At 53.0% G+C, this 15,627-nt stretch overlaps 1 protein-coding gene across 10 annotated transcripts in view; it reads left to right on the top strand.

The window, feature by feature from the left end:
• Positions 1–2,985: 2,985 nt before the first annotated feature.
• The window catches only part of TSPAN9 (tetraspanin 9), a 199,806-nt gene continuing 187,164 nt past the window's right edge, over positions 2,986–15,627 (top strand). For 3 of the 10 annotated variants that reach the window (XM_049102328.1, XM_049102327.1, XM_049102318.1), the window contains exons 1-2: positions 3,035–3,121; positions 8,194–8,259. The gene's annotated coding sequence lies outside the window, so the exon portion shown is untranslated. Of the gene's footprint in view, positions 3,122–8,193; positions 8,260–15,627 lie in introns of all 10 variants that reach the window. The other 7 variants (XM_025461847.3, XM_049102326.1, XM_049102325.1 and 4 more) reach the window with 5 other exon arrangements.

Below are 15,627 nucleotides of genomic sequence, written 5' to 3'. Positions count from 1 at the left end.
CTCCTCACACACTCTGCCTCCTACTCTCTCTTCATGTCATCACCAGGAGGGGTGGGAAAAGTCACTTGGGAGGGAAGACACACCTCTGCAGTAACCCCGGCACCTGTAGCCTATGGAGGCTGGACAGAGAAGCAGTTCAGTGCCTTGGCCCTGCAGCCAGGCAACTGGGGCTTATATCCTGGCTCCGTCTTCCTGGGGAAAGTTACCTGCCCTCTGAGCCGCAGTTGTCTCATCTGTAAAATGGAGAGATGCTGATAGTACCTATCTCATGGAGTGGCTGTGGGGATCAAATGAATGAAACATGTGAAGTACTTGGAACTGTGCCGGACACATAAGCGCTTGGTAAATGTTCACTTGTTCTCTGCTGCACAAGCTGGTTTGGAGAAACCCGTTAACACTCAGCCTCCCGCAGTATGAACTGTCCCCACTAGGTGTCACCATTCAGCAGGCACCCTCCCTTTGCTTGACTTGGGAGGGAATTTGTACTTAACCATTTTTTATTTGATTTGGGATTTCAAGAGGGATGAATGGACGTACAATCTTTGGAAGTCTCTGGGGCTTTGGGAATCCCAGCAGAATTGCTGATAATCAGGGCTGGGAGGAGCTTTGTGGAGTACTGCCTTTGTTCTTAAAGTGACATATAATTTTTTTTTTTTTTTGTCCAAACCAAGCTATTTCGAGAGTGACAGGAGGATGATTAATAACTATGCAAGGACAAGTAGAGTATATGGGTTGTGAGCTGACAACCGGGATACAGTCACCCTATCAATAGGCTAATTATTCCTTAGCATTTCCAGAATCTGCAGGACAGAAACTCAATGATGTTCCTTAGAAGTCATCTATGGCAAACTGTGGCCCCATGCTTCTGGGAGCTCCTGCCCTAAGCATGTCTTGCCTCCTTGTCAGGACAATTATTTGAGTTTTGTCCTCAACAGACACGATCAGCCTCACAGACTGCAAGTCACTTTGGCCTCCTTTGTGTTGAATAATCCTATAGCCTCTATAGCTTTTGACCACATGGGTTTCTTGCAGCCATAAACCCCTCTGGGGGCAGAGTCCCCCACCTCTGGATGTGTTGATGGGGAGTGAAGAACCACTTTCTCGGTTATTGCTGAGGGACCTCTAAGGTTTCTCCATCCCTAAGGCTCTATATTCTCTTATTTCTTATTTGTTTCTCTTCCTTTCAAGGGCAGCAGGAAACTAAATTTTGTTAGGCATCCCGCATGCATCAGATATTGTGCTTCCACCTCCATCATCTTAGTTATCCCCTCAGCCCATGTGGCATCACTAATATTAAGTCACATTTCACAGGTAAGGAAACAGGCCTAGAAAGATCACAACCCATGAGAGGCTGAGCCAGGATTCAATTCCAGGTCTGTCCGGGTCCAGAGCCCTTTGGGGGCTTCCACACCAGGCTGCCTCTCTGTTTTGACAGTAGGATGTACCTCTCCGGGGCAGGTATGGCCAGCAAGTCCGTTTCCCTCCCTGGGTCTGAATTTCCTCTTCTGGAAGCTGGGCAGAGCTGGCAGTGTTGTGCTGAAGGGCTGTCACAGTGGCTGGACATTGGGTGGGGGTTAGTGGAGGAAGATTTTAGGGGAGGAGGGAGCCGAACAGGGCTTTGGGGGAAGGAAACGCGGAGTCAGAAGGAGGTGGATTATTTGCTTGAGTGATGGACACTAGCAAGACGGTGAGTGTACGCGGGCAGGGGGCCGGGTGATGAGCAGAAACCACCAGTCTCATTGGGAGAGGCCAGGGAGACCCCGGGGATCATGGTCAGGTTTTAAAAGTCGGATCCAAATCAGTAGGCAGCACACGACTGTGCACACACCCATGCACGCGCCCGTGCACGTGGGGAGCACGGAATCCGCTCGAGGACACGTGTGCTGAGGAGGTCCGGTGGCTGCTCAGCCTCACTCCAGGAACTCAGGGAGGGTCGAGGCCTTCCAGCTTCCAGAATCAGGCCCGGGAAGGCCTCCGGGAAGCGCTGGGCCCGGAGATGCCTCACTTGAGTTTTTCCAGCTTCAGGCCAGCTCCTCCGCCGCAGCGTGCCCTTTATCCGCGCTTGGAGGCCGACGCTCCCGGGGAGACGGAGGGCGGCTCCTCCTCCAGGGTATCTGCGGGCAGGTCACCGCACGCCCCGGCGGCACATCGCGACCGGTCCGCTCCGCACAGCCCGGACGGACTTCTGGGGCGCGGGGGGCGGCCCGCGGGGGGTGGGGGGCAGCGGCGACCGACCCAGGCCGCTCGGCGCCTCCCCACTGCTGCCGGCGGGGGCAGCGGGCGGTCGGGGACCCGGCGGCGGGAGGGAGGGAGGCTCCCGGAAGGAAGCGCAGACGGCGGCCACGCCTGGCCCGGGACGCCGCTGCCCAGGGCGGCCGTGCGCCCCTGCCGGCTCCCTCCCCAGCACGCTGAGGGCGAGCGGCCCTGGCCGCGGGCAGCCCAGGCCACGCGAGCCCGCTCCGACTCCCCGCTGCGCGCGGACCCCCCCCCCCTCCTGCCCAGAACACCCGGCCCCGCCCCCGCCCCCTCGGCCCCTCGGCGGCCCCGCTCCCGCCCCGCCCCCTGCCGGCCCCGCCCCTCGGCCCCTCGGCGGCCCCGCCCCCGCCCCGCCCCCTGCCGGTCCCGCCCTGCCGGCCCCGCCCCTCGGCCCCTCGGCGGCCCCGCCCCCGCCCCGCCCCCTGCCGGCCCCGCCCCTCGGCCCCTCGCCGGCCCCGCCTCCGCCCCGCCCCCTGCCGGCCCCGCCCCTCGGCCCCTCGCCGGCCCCGCCCCCGCCTCCTGCCGGCCCCGCCCCTCGGCCCCTCGGCGGCCCCGCCTCCGCCCCGCCCCCTGCCGGCCCCGCCCCTCGGCCCCTCGCCGGCCCCGCCTCCGCCCCGCCCCCTGCCGGCCCCGCCCCTCGGCCCCTCGCCGGCCCCGCCCCCGCCTCCTGCCGGCCCCGCCCCTCGGCCCCTCGGCGGCCCCGCCTCCGCCCCGCCCCCTGCCGGCCCCGCCCCGCGGCCTCGCCACTCCCGGGCAGGCCCCGGCCCCCGCCGCGAGCCCCCGGGCCCGCCCCCCGTTTCCGCTGGCGGCGGCGGCGGCGGTGCGGGAGCGGGCGCGAGCCGGGACCCCACGTTCCCCGACCGCGGTGAGTGCGGCCCGGGGCGAGCGGGCGGCGGGGGCCCCGGGAGCCCGCGACCCCGCGGGACTCGCGCCGGCTGAGGGCGGGCCGGGCCAGCCCGCGTCCCCCCATCGTGGGGAGGGGCTGGGGGCGCCCCGGGCAGGGGGGACTGAGGGCGGCGGCGGGCGAGCTGAGGGAGGGATGGGGTAGGCGCGCTGTGAGGACGCGGGAGGGGCCGGGGCGGGGGTGTGCGCGCGGCCGCGTCCCGGAGCCGAGAGGGGTGTGCAGGGGCGAGGCTCGGAGGGGGACCCCCTGGGAGCCGGGCTGCGGGACGGCGGCCCGCCGAGCCCCCAGTGACGGGATGGCAGGGCTGAGGTTGCAGCAGAAGGCGAGAGCGCCGGAGCTGTCCAGGCTCCCTGCCTTGCGGCCCGGTGGGGCGCCCCGGGCGGCCGGGGCTCGAGCCGGGCTGGGGTACTGCCTGCGGCCCCCCAGACGCCCCGGACCGCTCCTGGGGCCGCCGCTGGCCGATCGGCCTTCACAGGGACAGGGCTCTGGCACATCCCGAGCTCCAAGATGTAGTCCATCTGTGCATCCAAGTTTGGGACTTGAAAAAAACTTTCTTGTGGTTGGAAACAAACAAACAAAAAAGGCCAAACAAGAAACTGGCTTGATATGTGAGCAGAGTTTGCACTTAGGTGTCTCGGAATTGGAGTCTCTGATGTCCTCTTTTTTGAAAAGGATGTTGACCTCTTCCCTGACTCCTCCCCAAATGCCTGTACTGTCTGGCCCAACCTGCAGCATTGGAATGATACGGGATCCCCTGGGATGTGTCGATCTTTCCTCCCCATCCCAAAAATGTGTGTAAGAGGGCAGCAACTCACTTCCCTTTGGTTCAGAGAAGCAAACTCATTATGTGAGGGTGACTTCTGACCTGCAGCTGTCCCCTTTTAGGTGACTTTGAGGTTTCCTCCTCCAGGAAGCTTTCCTGGACTAGTGGAGAAAACAGAGGACTCATGCTCTGATCCCTGTATACCCGCCAGCTTCCCTTTCGCTACTAAAAATAGCCACAGAGAATGTTTTGTATGTATGTTCTGCTGTAAAGATGTGCAGTCAGCTTGTCATCGTAAGTAATGGGGAGGCGAGGCGAGGCGAGGCCTTATGGATAATTTCAAACAACGGGCTGGACGAATCATTTATATTTAGCTAAGGAATGCAGCCAGGGAGGCAGACATTCACAGGGGCTTCCTATCTTCCACCTGGTCCCAGCATGGTTGATGCAGCTGGGCTGTGGGTTGGGGGTGAGGGGAAACAAGATTGGGGTTGATGGAACTTGAAGGGTAAATCAGCTCTGCACTCACTCATTGAAGACCTGCTGTGTGCAAGGCCTGGAACAGCTGAGAGCAGACCAGAATGGAATGGGATTTATTTATTTATTTATGTTGGTCTGACTAAATCAGATTTACATCTTTAAATCTATGAACAAATATCTAGTATTAATAACAATAACCAGTGTTTTTAAAAAGATTTTATTTATTCATTCATGAGATACACAGAGAGGCAGAGACACAGGCAGAGGGAGAAGCAGGCTCCCTACGGGGAGCTGGTTGGGGAACTCCATCCCAGGACCCTGGGATCACACCCTGTGCCCAAGGCAGATGCTCAACTGCTGAGCCAAGCTGGCGTCCCAATAACCAGTGTTTATAAAGTAATTTGTAGGTGGCCAGGTGCTTTCCCTGCACATTGGCTGTATGTAATTTTATTTGATTCACACATAATCTTGTAACATACATTCTTTTTTTTTTTATAATGATGCTTTTTTTTTTTGAAGATTTTATTTATTTATTTATGAGCAACAGAGAGAGAGAGAGAGAGGGGGCAGAGACACAGGCAGAGAGAGAAGCAGGCTCCATGCAGGAGCCGAACGTGGGACTCGATCCCCGGTCTCCAGGACCACGCCCTGGGCTGCAGGCCGCACCAAACCGCTGCGCCACCATGGCTGCCCGCATACACGTTCTTTTTAATTGCCTTCTTATAGATTGGGAAAATGAGGCTCAGAGAGAGTCCATGACTTCTCTGTGGTTGCAGAACTCATTAGGTAGAAGAAGCAAAACTTGAACCTGAGGCTTCTGACATTACCCCCCCGCCCCAGCCATGTGTTTTGTATTACGCTGTGCTGTCTCTGCCATTCTTCCCCATTGAGTCTATGGAGAGCTGGGCTCTGATCTTAGCTCTAATGCCATCTGTTCGTGCAGCCCTGGGCATGTTACCTCCCCTTTTCAGCTCTGTGTTTTGGAGAGTTACTGGATTAAAATGTTTCTAGGGTGTCTTCCTGCATTAGATAATTAACAATAGAAGATGCTGGTGGTAGACCATTAGTCGAATAATAAGTGCGTTCTATTTAAAAAAATGTTTTTAATTGTGGTATAAAACCTCACAGATTTTATCATCTTAGCCATTTTTAAATGCAGAGTTCAGTTGTGTTAAGTATACTCACATTATTGTGCACCAGATCTTTAGAACTTTTTCATCCTGCAAGACTGAAGCCATACACCCATTAAACAATTAATGCTCCATTTCTTAGTGTGCTTAATTATGCTCCTACTGTGTGCTTAATAAATGTTGGCCTTGATGAATTACTAAGGAGGGTTGTGGAGAAGCAGTCCAGCTTAAATGGGAAGTCTCTGGGTCTGCGGTAACTGGCTAGAGTGCTGGCCTTTATCCCTGGAGTGTCTAACTCCAGTCCCTGCTGCATTGTTGAGTGAGTGGGTGAGGCCTTGGGCAAGTGCCTTCACCTCTTGTAGCTTTAGCTTCCTGCTTGCAAAATGAAGATAACAATACCAAGCTCTCAGGGCTATTAGAGGGAGTGATGAGATAATGTATGTGAAGCTCATAATGTATGTGAAGCTTGGAGCTTCGGGCCTCACACACAGCAGGTGTGCAGTAAATAGTGGTTGTTATTTATAACCTAGCTGAGGAGACTAGACTAATATGCTCAGAGCAAAAGAGGACAAGACTTCTTTTCTTCTATCATTAAAGCCCAGGCCTGGCATGATTGTCATCCTCACTAAGAGTGGATGAATCAAATCTAGGTACCTTAGCCTGGCACTCAGCATCCTTCCTATCTGTCTCCAGCCTTCCTATCTAGCCTTATCACCTGGCCGTCTCCCCCACTCCCCGGCCCCTGCCTGGGACCCTCAGTTCCAGCCAAACTCATCTAAGCATGCTTTGCTTAATCCTTCTTCGTCCCTGAGTTCACACTGTTCCACTTTCCTGGAGTGCTCCCCGCCCCCGCCTCCTCCCCCTTTCAAGACTATACTCATGTTTGAGTTCCTTCTTGGAGCCTTCTCTGGCCACTCATCCCCACAGCACCTCTTTTCCCTTGGAACTTCCCTGGCATTTTCTGTCTTCATCTCTCCTGGCTTTTATACACTGCCTGGGGTGATTCTTTAGTGAATTCTACAAACACTTGGAGTGTGTGTTATAGTACAAGAGTCTGTGCTAAGTTCTGATGAAGCAAAAATAAAAAGCACAAACGTCCTTGTCTTCATGGGGTGTAGAATGCAGTAAAGGGTTAAGAAAGGGGTTCAAAAAGTGGCAATTAAGGGTATAAGGTGAGTGGCCTACAGTGTTCTGTGGGTTCATATGGGGGACTCATCACCCCAATTCTGGACAAGCACCTCATGCACCAAGGTGAACTTGGAAGAGTGGCTTGCAGTTCAGCAGAAGGGAGGAAGGATCAGCCTGCAGAGAGGCACTTGAGAGTGTGGGCTGATGAGTAGGTTGTGTGAAGGGAAGCAGAGGAAGAAAAGGTTGGACAGGTAGGACAGGTAGACAGTGGGCCTATTGTGGTCACTACAAATACGCAGCCAAGGATTGAATGTATTCCTTCCTTCCATCCATCCATGAGAAGCTGAGTGCCCACCATGTGCAGGCACTGAGCTGCTGCTGGGGAGACAGCAATCAATATTGGGAAGGCCCGGAACCTTTGTAGGGTTTTGCATAGGGGCTGCGGAAGTGGGGCTGGGGCTAAGGGGGGGGCGAGTGTGGGGTCTGGGAAGGGGGAAAATCATGGTCGGGGGAGCACTGGGCAGCTGTGAGGAATGGTGAGGAGGAGCTGAACCAGGGACATTTTGGAAGCAGAGTTGAGGGCTTTTGTGAATTGGTCAGATGGGAGTGGTGAGGAAAGGAGAAAGAGGGATTGAAGCCACTTCTGAGCTGGGTGACTGTCAATAGGCAGTGCTGTTTACTGTTCCCAGTGCTCACCATGCTTTCTCCAAGTAGATGGAAGCTCCTTCAGGATGTGGATTCCAACTCCCTCTGTGTTATTCCTGGCCCGAGATTCACTGCTGAGTGGCACAGAGTGGGCACAGTGTGGACCTCTGACATCCTCAAGAAATGAATCTTGCACCTTCTACAAAGCTAGATTTGCATCCACATGCAACATTTATTTGCGCTTGGGCCTGGCTTTCTCCAGAGTCATGTTACCATAGCCAAATGTCTCCTGTATATACCTTCATAGCCTGAGTGACCCTTCCAACTTCTGCTCTAGTTTTCTGTCACTTGATGGTCATTTCCCGCCATGTTTTTATTGCTCCACAAGATAACTTGGGATGTGGTAGAGGTGGAAAGAACAACGTGGCCTGTTCCTTTACATAAGCCCCTCACCTAGAGTATATGAGTCAAAGTCAGGTCTCAGTAAAGTAATATAGTTTTACAGATCTTGAAACTTCAGATCACTTGTCAGTGGTCAGAATTGCAGATGTTAAATCCTTGATGCCAAGGGTCTACCCAGGGATGGCAAATTGATTTAACAGGTTACTGTTACAACTCCCCATAACAGACATCACTAATCAATCACAGCTCTCTTAACCACTGAGCTAGGGCTTGAGTTCTGCTTATGATGCTTAGGTACCCACTATTAGCCAAGTGGAATTGTCACAGCAGCTGAAACCAATTTGCTATTTTTGGCCTTCTCCTTCTGTTGATTGAATAGGTTCTAATGGGAGGCTGCCTCCCCAAAGAGTAGCCATTGCTGGACAAAATTTACCCTGGACTGGCTTCCCAGCAGAGTGATTACTTAATTTTTTATTTTCCTGCAGGAATATCCTAGGATCTTCTCTTATCTGTCAGCAGCCAAGGTGTTTGCAGAAAATTAAAGGAAATAGGTCAGTCGGGGTCCATCATGTCATGGGGTCTCTGAGAGTGTGTGTGTTATAAACTGTCTAAAGTCTCTCTTGTCCTTTAACTGTGGATCAGGGAGGGAGGATAGAACGGGATGCTGGTATTTTCTGGATGTCTCTCTGTGTTAGCTCTTGACTTTGAATTGATAAGTTCCTTAAATTGGGCTTTAGGAGTTAAGGAGACAGCTATTTCCTCCCTGCTATTTCTGACTGACACTTGGGGTAGTACTCTCAATTTCTTCCTTGGCCTCCCTGATTGCAGGGAGGAGACCTAGGGAAGCAGGAGAGGCCTGTAACTTCCTACTTCCTGTCTCCTCCCATCAGGTTTGGGAGCCAGAGTGGAGGACCTCCCACTAGCTGGCCAGAAAAGAATCTGGGGGAATCTGGCCAATCCTACCTGTCTCTGTTCCTCTCTGCTGGCTGCCGCTGCAGCAATGCCCCTGGCCCTCTGGGTGGGCCCCCTCTGCCAGTATCTCCACCCGAATCTTAATCTCTGCTCCTGCAGGCTCCTGGAGTCTTGCTGATAGCCTCTTCTGTGCCCAGCACTTGGGCATCAAGGCACCCACCGAGCTGGAGCTAGGCAGGAGCTACTTAGGTAGGTAGGCAGCCCTTGTGGATGGTGTGGATTCAGGTTCTCTGGGGCTTGCTGCTTACAGGCCTGGGCCTTTTTATGTTTTAATTTATGTGTGTTTTATCCTATGGCTTCCTTCTGCTGGGGTGATTTGTAAATCTCTCACCTTCAAGAATTCAGCGGTGTGGGGGGAGGAGGGGAGTGGTGGTTGGAAGATGGTGCTGGCTGATGGCTTACCTTGCCAATAGATTCCTTTCTCCCTGAGTTCCCGCAGAGATTATATGATGCCCCAGGAGTGGCCATGGACCTCTTCTTGTCCTGCCATACTTTGCATGTCATACTTAGGATGCCAGTGCTCACATTTGTCATCATTCCCAGGACCCACAGTTTCAGACTCTTTCTGTCCACAACAGTTTAATGGGTGTCCTATCAAATCTTAATTTAAATCTCGTTGAATTTTCCCAAGAGTCCTGTGAGGTAGCCCTCATGTGCTCCCCCTGTTACAGGGGCTGCAGCTGAGGCTGAGAGCAGGTCAGACTTGCCAGAGACCCTATCTTTAGTGGGAGGTAGGGCAGAAATTCCATCCGTACCCCCTTCTTGCGGCTCCTGAGAATCGCCTCCAGGTCTGTCCTTTGGCCTGCTACAGCAGGAATGTGGGAGCTCCCATTTTAAGTCTTTCCCCCCTCCTCCCTGGGGCCCGGGTGGGGTGTCTGCTTTCATTGTCACCGCTCTGGGATTTGGAGCACTGCCTGTGGATGGACGATGCAGTGCAGCCAGGCGCAGCCGACTGAGCTGAAGGAAACCAGCCTGGTGGAGAACAGGCAGCAGGCAGGGATAGACTTGAGGACTAGTGTCATTCTTTGCTGCTCAGCACCTCCTGCCTCTACCCAGTATAGCCTGCCTTGTGGAGACTCTATGGGGCCTGCTCCTGGTGGGTCCTGCAGGGCAGAATGTGGTGGTGAGCTTCCCAGGAGGCCCGTGCAGCCCTGAGGAGACAGGCAGGCCCTGACATCACCAGTCATTTCTAGCCAGAAGGCTGTTGTCCTTCTGTACACCTGGGAGGGAGACCTGAGGGAGGGACCCTTGGGACAGGGAGCTTGTCCTCTACTGTGGTTTTGGCCTCACAGGGCTTTGGTTTTGCCATTTCTTGTCATGCTGTTGAGCCTCTGGAATGATGGCCAGTTCCTGGGATGGGGGGCTCTCATCTGGCTCCTGCCTCTGCTTCTAATGGGCTTTGTGACCTTTTGCAAATGGCTTGCTTTCTTCAGGCTGGTTTCCTCACCTGCAAGATGGCCATTAGCTCTGATGAAAGTGGTTTCTGAGTGGGACGAGGAGGCTTTGGCTTCCAGTCCTGGGGCTTCCCAAATATCTCCTCCTCTTACAAGTGCCCTCTCTGTCTCTGGCCTAGAGGTGAATGGAAGAGGAAAGAGTGAAGTTAATGATTAAACCAGAGGCTCTGATTTCTGATGGAAGTCGAAGGGAGGGCGGAGGTTGTTTACAGAGATGGTCACCTGTCCAGTTGGTGGCAGGGTCTTGCTGCCTGACTTCCATCCTGTACTGAGGGCTCTGCTGCCACTTCCATTTTAACTGCCTCCTGCCCCTGCCTGATGCATTTAGGAGTTAGAAAGTTCCATTGCTGCGCTCCAGCCTAATGAGTTAATAATTTCAACTTTCAAGTATAGCCACAGCATAATGAAATGAGAATATCTCCCTAGGTGTAGTCCAACGTCCAAACCCTTTCCCTCCTCTTGAACCACAAACTCAGCCTGAGCTGGGTTGAGGCACTTGTGAACAGGACAGAACCAGAAGGAACACCTCTACTGGTTTGGAATATCACGGCATGTGTGCTTTAGTTCATACTCAGGAGTGAAACGTGGATTATTTTTTGACTGTCCCTTGTTTAATACTGTGTGCTTTTGAGTTTACCACATCCCTCCTCCCCTCTGTCCCCCTTCCCACTCCTTATACGTGGCTGGAAATTAATTGTACTGTGAATACTCATGTACTTCTTGAGAGCCTTGTGACCATTTTTATGTTCAGTGGTCAGTGTTTGCTCAAATATCTGACTTTGTGATGGGGATAGGAAACGGTGTGGATGGACAACTGTCTAGGGGGTCTGAAGAGTCAGAGAGCTCAGCAGACCTCCTGGAGCCTCTCTGCTTATTGGGGACGCCTGCTGTCCCTGCAGGAAGGCTGAGGGTCTTGCAACCCTGGCACAGGATCTTGATGAGTTCTTGGCTTTTGGCCTTAGCAGCATAGGCCACTGCCAACCCTTACAGCACCTTTGTGTAAATTTGAAAAACTGCCCTTTCTTAGGTTAAAAGGAAAAATTAAAGCAAGTGAATTATTGTACAACCTGAACAATGCCTAGCTTTGCCTGGGAAGTCTCCTGGAGCCCTGGTGGGCAGTCACCCTGGCTGCATGTATACCTGTGGCCACAACCTCCCACCATCACGGGAGCCGGGGCGGGGGGGCAACATGTTGCTGGTGGCACATGCATACTGTGCTCCTTCTGCTCCCAGGGAGGATAGTGTTTCAGGCTCTGAGCCCAGGAGAGGGGCTGCAGTTGGGGACAGGCCTCTGAGAACAGTGGTGAAGGGGAAGGAAGTGATCTCAGGGGGATACTCAGAGCGAGGCTGGAACAAGGTGTGGCCATGCACGTGTGTCTGTGTATGTGGGAAGTTTAGTATGCGTATGTGTGCTGTAGCGTGTGTGGCTGGCTGTGCCTGCATGGGTTTGTATGGAAATAAGTTTTCTTGTGTTGCTCTGGAGTTGAGGTGAGAACCCCACCTGAGCCCTTTCAGTATGTCACTATATACCTGGGAAGTGAATGCCTCCTCCTTAGAGGGCAGTATAAGACTTAACACCATACTTGAGAGCCCTGCTTGAGCCCTGTCACCTGGCCACCTGCCACTGTGTGCAAACTGAGGCTTAGGGGCCTGCTGCTCTCCCACAAGCCCTGAGTCGGGGAGGTGCCAGGGACAGAGGGAGCAGATTCTGCCTGAGCAAGTCCCCAGCCCCCACTTGGGCCAAGCCCTCTAGAAGGGCTCAGAGGGGCAGGGTGACTGACTGGGTTTGAATGGGGGTGTGTGAACACGTAGCATGGCATGTTGTGTTTTAGAGAAAGTGAGGTAGAGGTCTGGGCTTGTAATTTTCCACTTGTCTTAATCCTGAGAGGTTCTAAACAGCTTTGTTTAAAAACTGGACGTGCAGATTGCAGACCCCTGAGGGAGGAAGTGCCATTGGGCCCCCCAGGAAGGCAATTAAGTTTGAAGTCAGAGCTTGGATCTGAATGCAGCTTGTGGGACCTGGAGGGTGGGGAGGGAGAGGCCCTAGAGCAGCCCTGAAGGCATGAGTCACTCTGAATTAGTGGCCATTGCAAATTGGCTCCCACTTGCTTGCTGCTGGAGGTGGGTGCGTGGGGAGGAAGCTGTAGTCCAGGGGCATCTCACACCACCCAGGCTGTGGGCACAGAGAGGGAAGTGGGTTAGAACTGCCTGTCTGGCCTCTTCTGTCTTGCTGTTAGTCGGAGAATCTGGAGATGGTGGCGGCCAGGCAGCCCGCCGGTGTCTGTGAGGTTCCCCTTGAGGCACTGTCAGTGCCTGGAGTGCAGGGAGAATAACATAGTAAGCCATCCAATCCAGGGCAAAGCTGGCAGGAACTTTCTCTGAGGATCTGTAGAGGAACCCAGAAGAGATAGGGCTGGCGAAGGGGGAGGGAGAGGTGGGGTTTTGAGAGGCAAAGGAAGGGGTTCTTTGTGTGTTTGCACTGGTGGAAGTGGGGAGGGGGGCAAGGTGGGTGTGACCTGGAGATACAGGGAAGGGGGAGGAGCATTCACTGGCTAGAGAGGGAGGCTTCGAACTGGGGCTTCCTTGGATCTTGGATGCTACCCAGAGGAGGGTCAGATTCTAGGAGCCCTGGGGGGGCAGGGGTGGGTGTGAGCAGTGTTCGTCCCTGAGCAGGGGAATGACAGGCGAAAGGGATGTTTTAGGAAAAATCAGCTTGTAGCAGAATTCAGGGTGAGTTAATTTTTTAAACGTACCTTTCTTTGCTTTTGTTGCAAAAATAACACCAATTCATTATAGTATTCGAACTTGACATTAATTGTATAAAAGGAAAATCTCCTATAATCCTGCCCTTCAGAGATGGTCACTGTTAATACTTCGGTTTTTATTCTTTCCAGGTATTTTATGAGAGATTGGCATCCAGCTGTTCACCTATTAACTTAACAATTTCCATAAATAGAATTGTATTCTGACTGGCAACTTCTTTTGCCATGTTTCCACACCAGTGCATAGAGAATGACCTCATTCTTGGGAATAGCTGCACAGACTTGCTGGATGAGTGTCATATTGATTGTTTATCGCTGCATAACAAACCACCCCAAAATGTAGTAGATGAACACAAAAAGCATTTTGTTTGCTCACGATTCTGTGGGCCATTCAGGCCAGGCTCAGCTGGTCCCATTACCTGAGCTTATTCATGCGGAAGCAGCGGCCACCTGGTGGCTCTGCAGGGCCTGGACTGGCTGAGAGCCTCTCCCACCTGTCTGCTGATTGGCGCTGCCTCTCACCTGGGTCTCTCTTTCCCCACGTGATTTCTCCTTCTCAAGGAAGCTAGCCTCTACAGTGAAAATGGGATCACCAGGACCTCTTGGGATCTATGCTCTGGTATCTCACAGTGTCACATCCATCAGCTGCTTGGTTGAAGCGAATCATAGGGCTGGGGGAAAGACTCCACCTCGTGAAGGCACGTGTGCTCAGAGGTGGGAGGACATGGATGTGCACTTCCTTTATGTGGCCAGGAGGAGGAGAACTAGAATATTTAGGAATGGACCCCACTGATCTTTGGACGATGGCATTGGTCCCCTCCCTTCCCAGCCCTCTCCCTACCATATGGGTCAAACTGGGGAACTGGCAAGGACAGGGCGCTTAATCTTCCTGTTGGGCGAGAGCTGTTGTTTGAGGTGGCTTCCGTGTGTTTGCATGTGTCTGGCGCTTGTGCTGGCTGGGCTTTGAGGGCAATCTGGAATTTGGCCTTCGGAGCAGACAGCTTTTGCTAGGGCTACCGGAGCTGCAGAAGTAGGGCCGGAAGCTCTGGAAGCTGCCGAGAGCTTGGCTGCTTAGTACCCCCTTGCTAATTTTCATGGCATCTCTGAAGAATGTGAGTCCCTGAGTGACAAGTCTTTAAGAAAGCCAGCTGGCCACCCCAGATCCAAGCCTCTGTTGGGAATTCATATATTCATTTACCCAGCAAATACTGTACCTACCCTGCCCTAGACTTTCTCCCTCTCGTCTTATAACTGCAGCAGTGAAGTAAGAAGATGTGGGCCTGTATCATTCCCAGGCCTTCAGGCAGCACAATGAACTTGACATTTTGACTTCCTACAATGTATTTGTTTTTAAAGTGTTCTTATTACCTACCTCAGTAGCTCTTCTCCTCTGTAGCTCTTCTCTCCTGTGAAATGTCATAAGTGGCAGGGAGGCAGAAGGAAACTGGGGAAGAGGCAGCCCCGGGTCATTAATGAATCCCCAGTGCTAGTTTAGGGGATGCTGCACTGGGGCTGCTGGTGAAGTCCTCATCGGCGCTGATCATTCATCAAACTTACCTCTCCCTGGAGATCTTAGGCTAGACTTGATGAAATATAGTTTCTTAGCACAACAACGTTCTTTGGCCTGTCATCTGCTTCGTGGTTTATGCATTCATCAAGTGAGAACAAAGGCTGAGTGGGGTTTCATATTTGAAAGCCCCTCAGTGTTTTATTGTCTCCCTGCTCCCTCTCAGCATCTCTTGGAAAAGAAATGTTTTGTGGCCAAAAGGTTCTCTGTGAAAGTGCAGTCCACTGCACAGCTCAGCCTCCTGGTCTTTCTCCCTCTTCCTGCTTGACCGTGCTGTGGGGACACTGACCCAGCTCAGCCGGAGGATTTGCTGAGGATTATGGGGAAGGGCAAGCAGCTGGCACCACGCTGAGAGCCACCCTGATGCTTCTGGGTGACCTAGGGTGACAGCATTGTGCTACTGTTGCGGGGTTAATGATATCTGACCAGCTCATGGAGATGACTGTGCACCAGTGTTTAGGGTTGAGGAAAACGTGCAAAGCTGAGTCTGCAAACCTTGAGAAATCTGGCATCACAGCAAGACCAGCAACCTCAGCAACTCCTTCTGGCCAATGAATTGGAAAAATTGGATGGAGGACCTCAGCCTGCTTCAGCTGAGAGTTTGCTACTTTGAGGCATATAGTGGATACATTCCCCAAGCAGAGATCCAAGAAGCCTTTCTCTGATTTCCTCACTTCTCTGTCCATGCCTCTACTCCCATTTCTGGTTCTCTATAGATATGAGAGTGGATTCATACTTCAGCATGCTCAAGAGTCATTCTATTAATTCATAAAGCAATTACTGAGTGCTTTGATTTTTTAAAAGAATCTTATTTATTTATTCATGAGAGACATAGAGAGGCAGAGGGAGAAGCAGGCTCTCTGTGGGGAGCCAGACCCTGGGATCATGACCTGAGCCAAAGGCAGATACTCAACCACTGAGCCACCCAGGTGTTTGGAGCACTTTGATTCTTTTTCTTAATTTAAAAAATTTTACCAAGAAGATATTATTTATTTGAGATAGAGAGCACAAGTGGTGGGCAGAGGGAGAGGGAGAAGCAGGCTCCCCACTGAGCAGGGAGCCTGATGCAGGACTTGATCCCAGGACTCTGGGATCATGACCTGAGCCAAAGGCAGATGCTCAACTGACTGAACCACCTTGGCACCTAATTTTTAGAAAATTAAA

This window comes from Canis lupus, chromosome 27, assembly GCF_003254725.2.
Source record: "Canis lupus dingo isolate Sandy chromosome 27, ASM325472v2, whole genome shotgun sequence".
Taxonomy (NCBI): Eukaryota; Metazoa; Chordata; class Mammalia; order Carnivora; family Canidae; genus Canis; species Canis lupus.
This window is presented reverse-complemented; position numbering and strand designations above follow the sequence as displayed.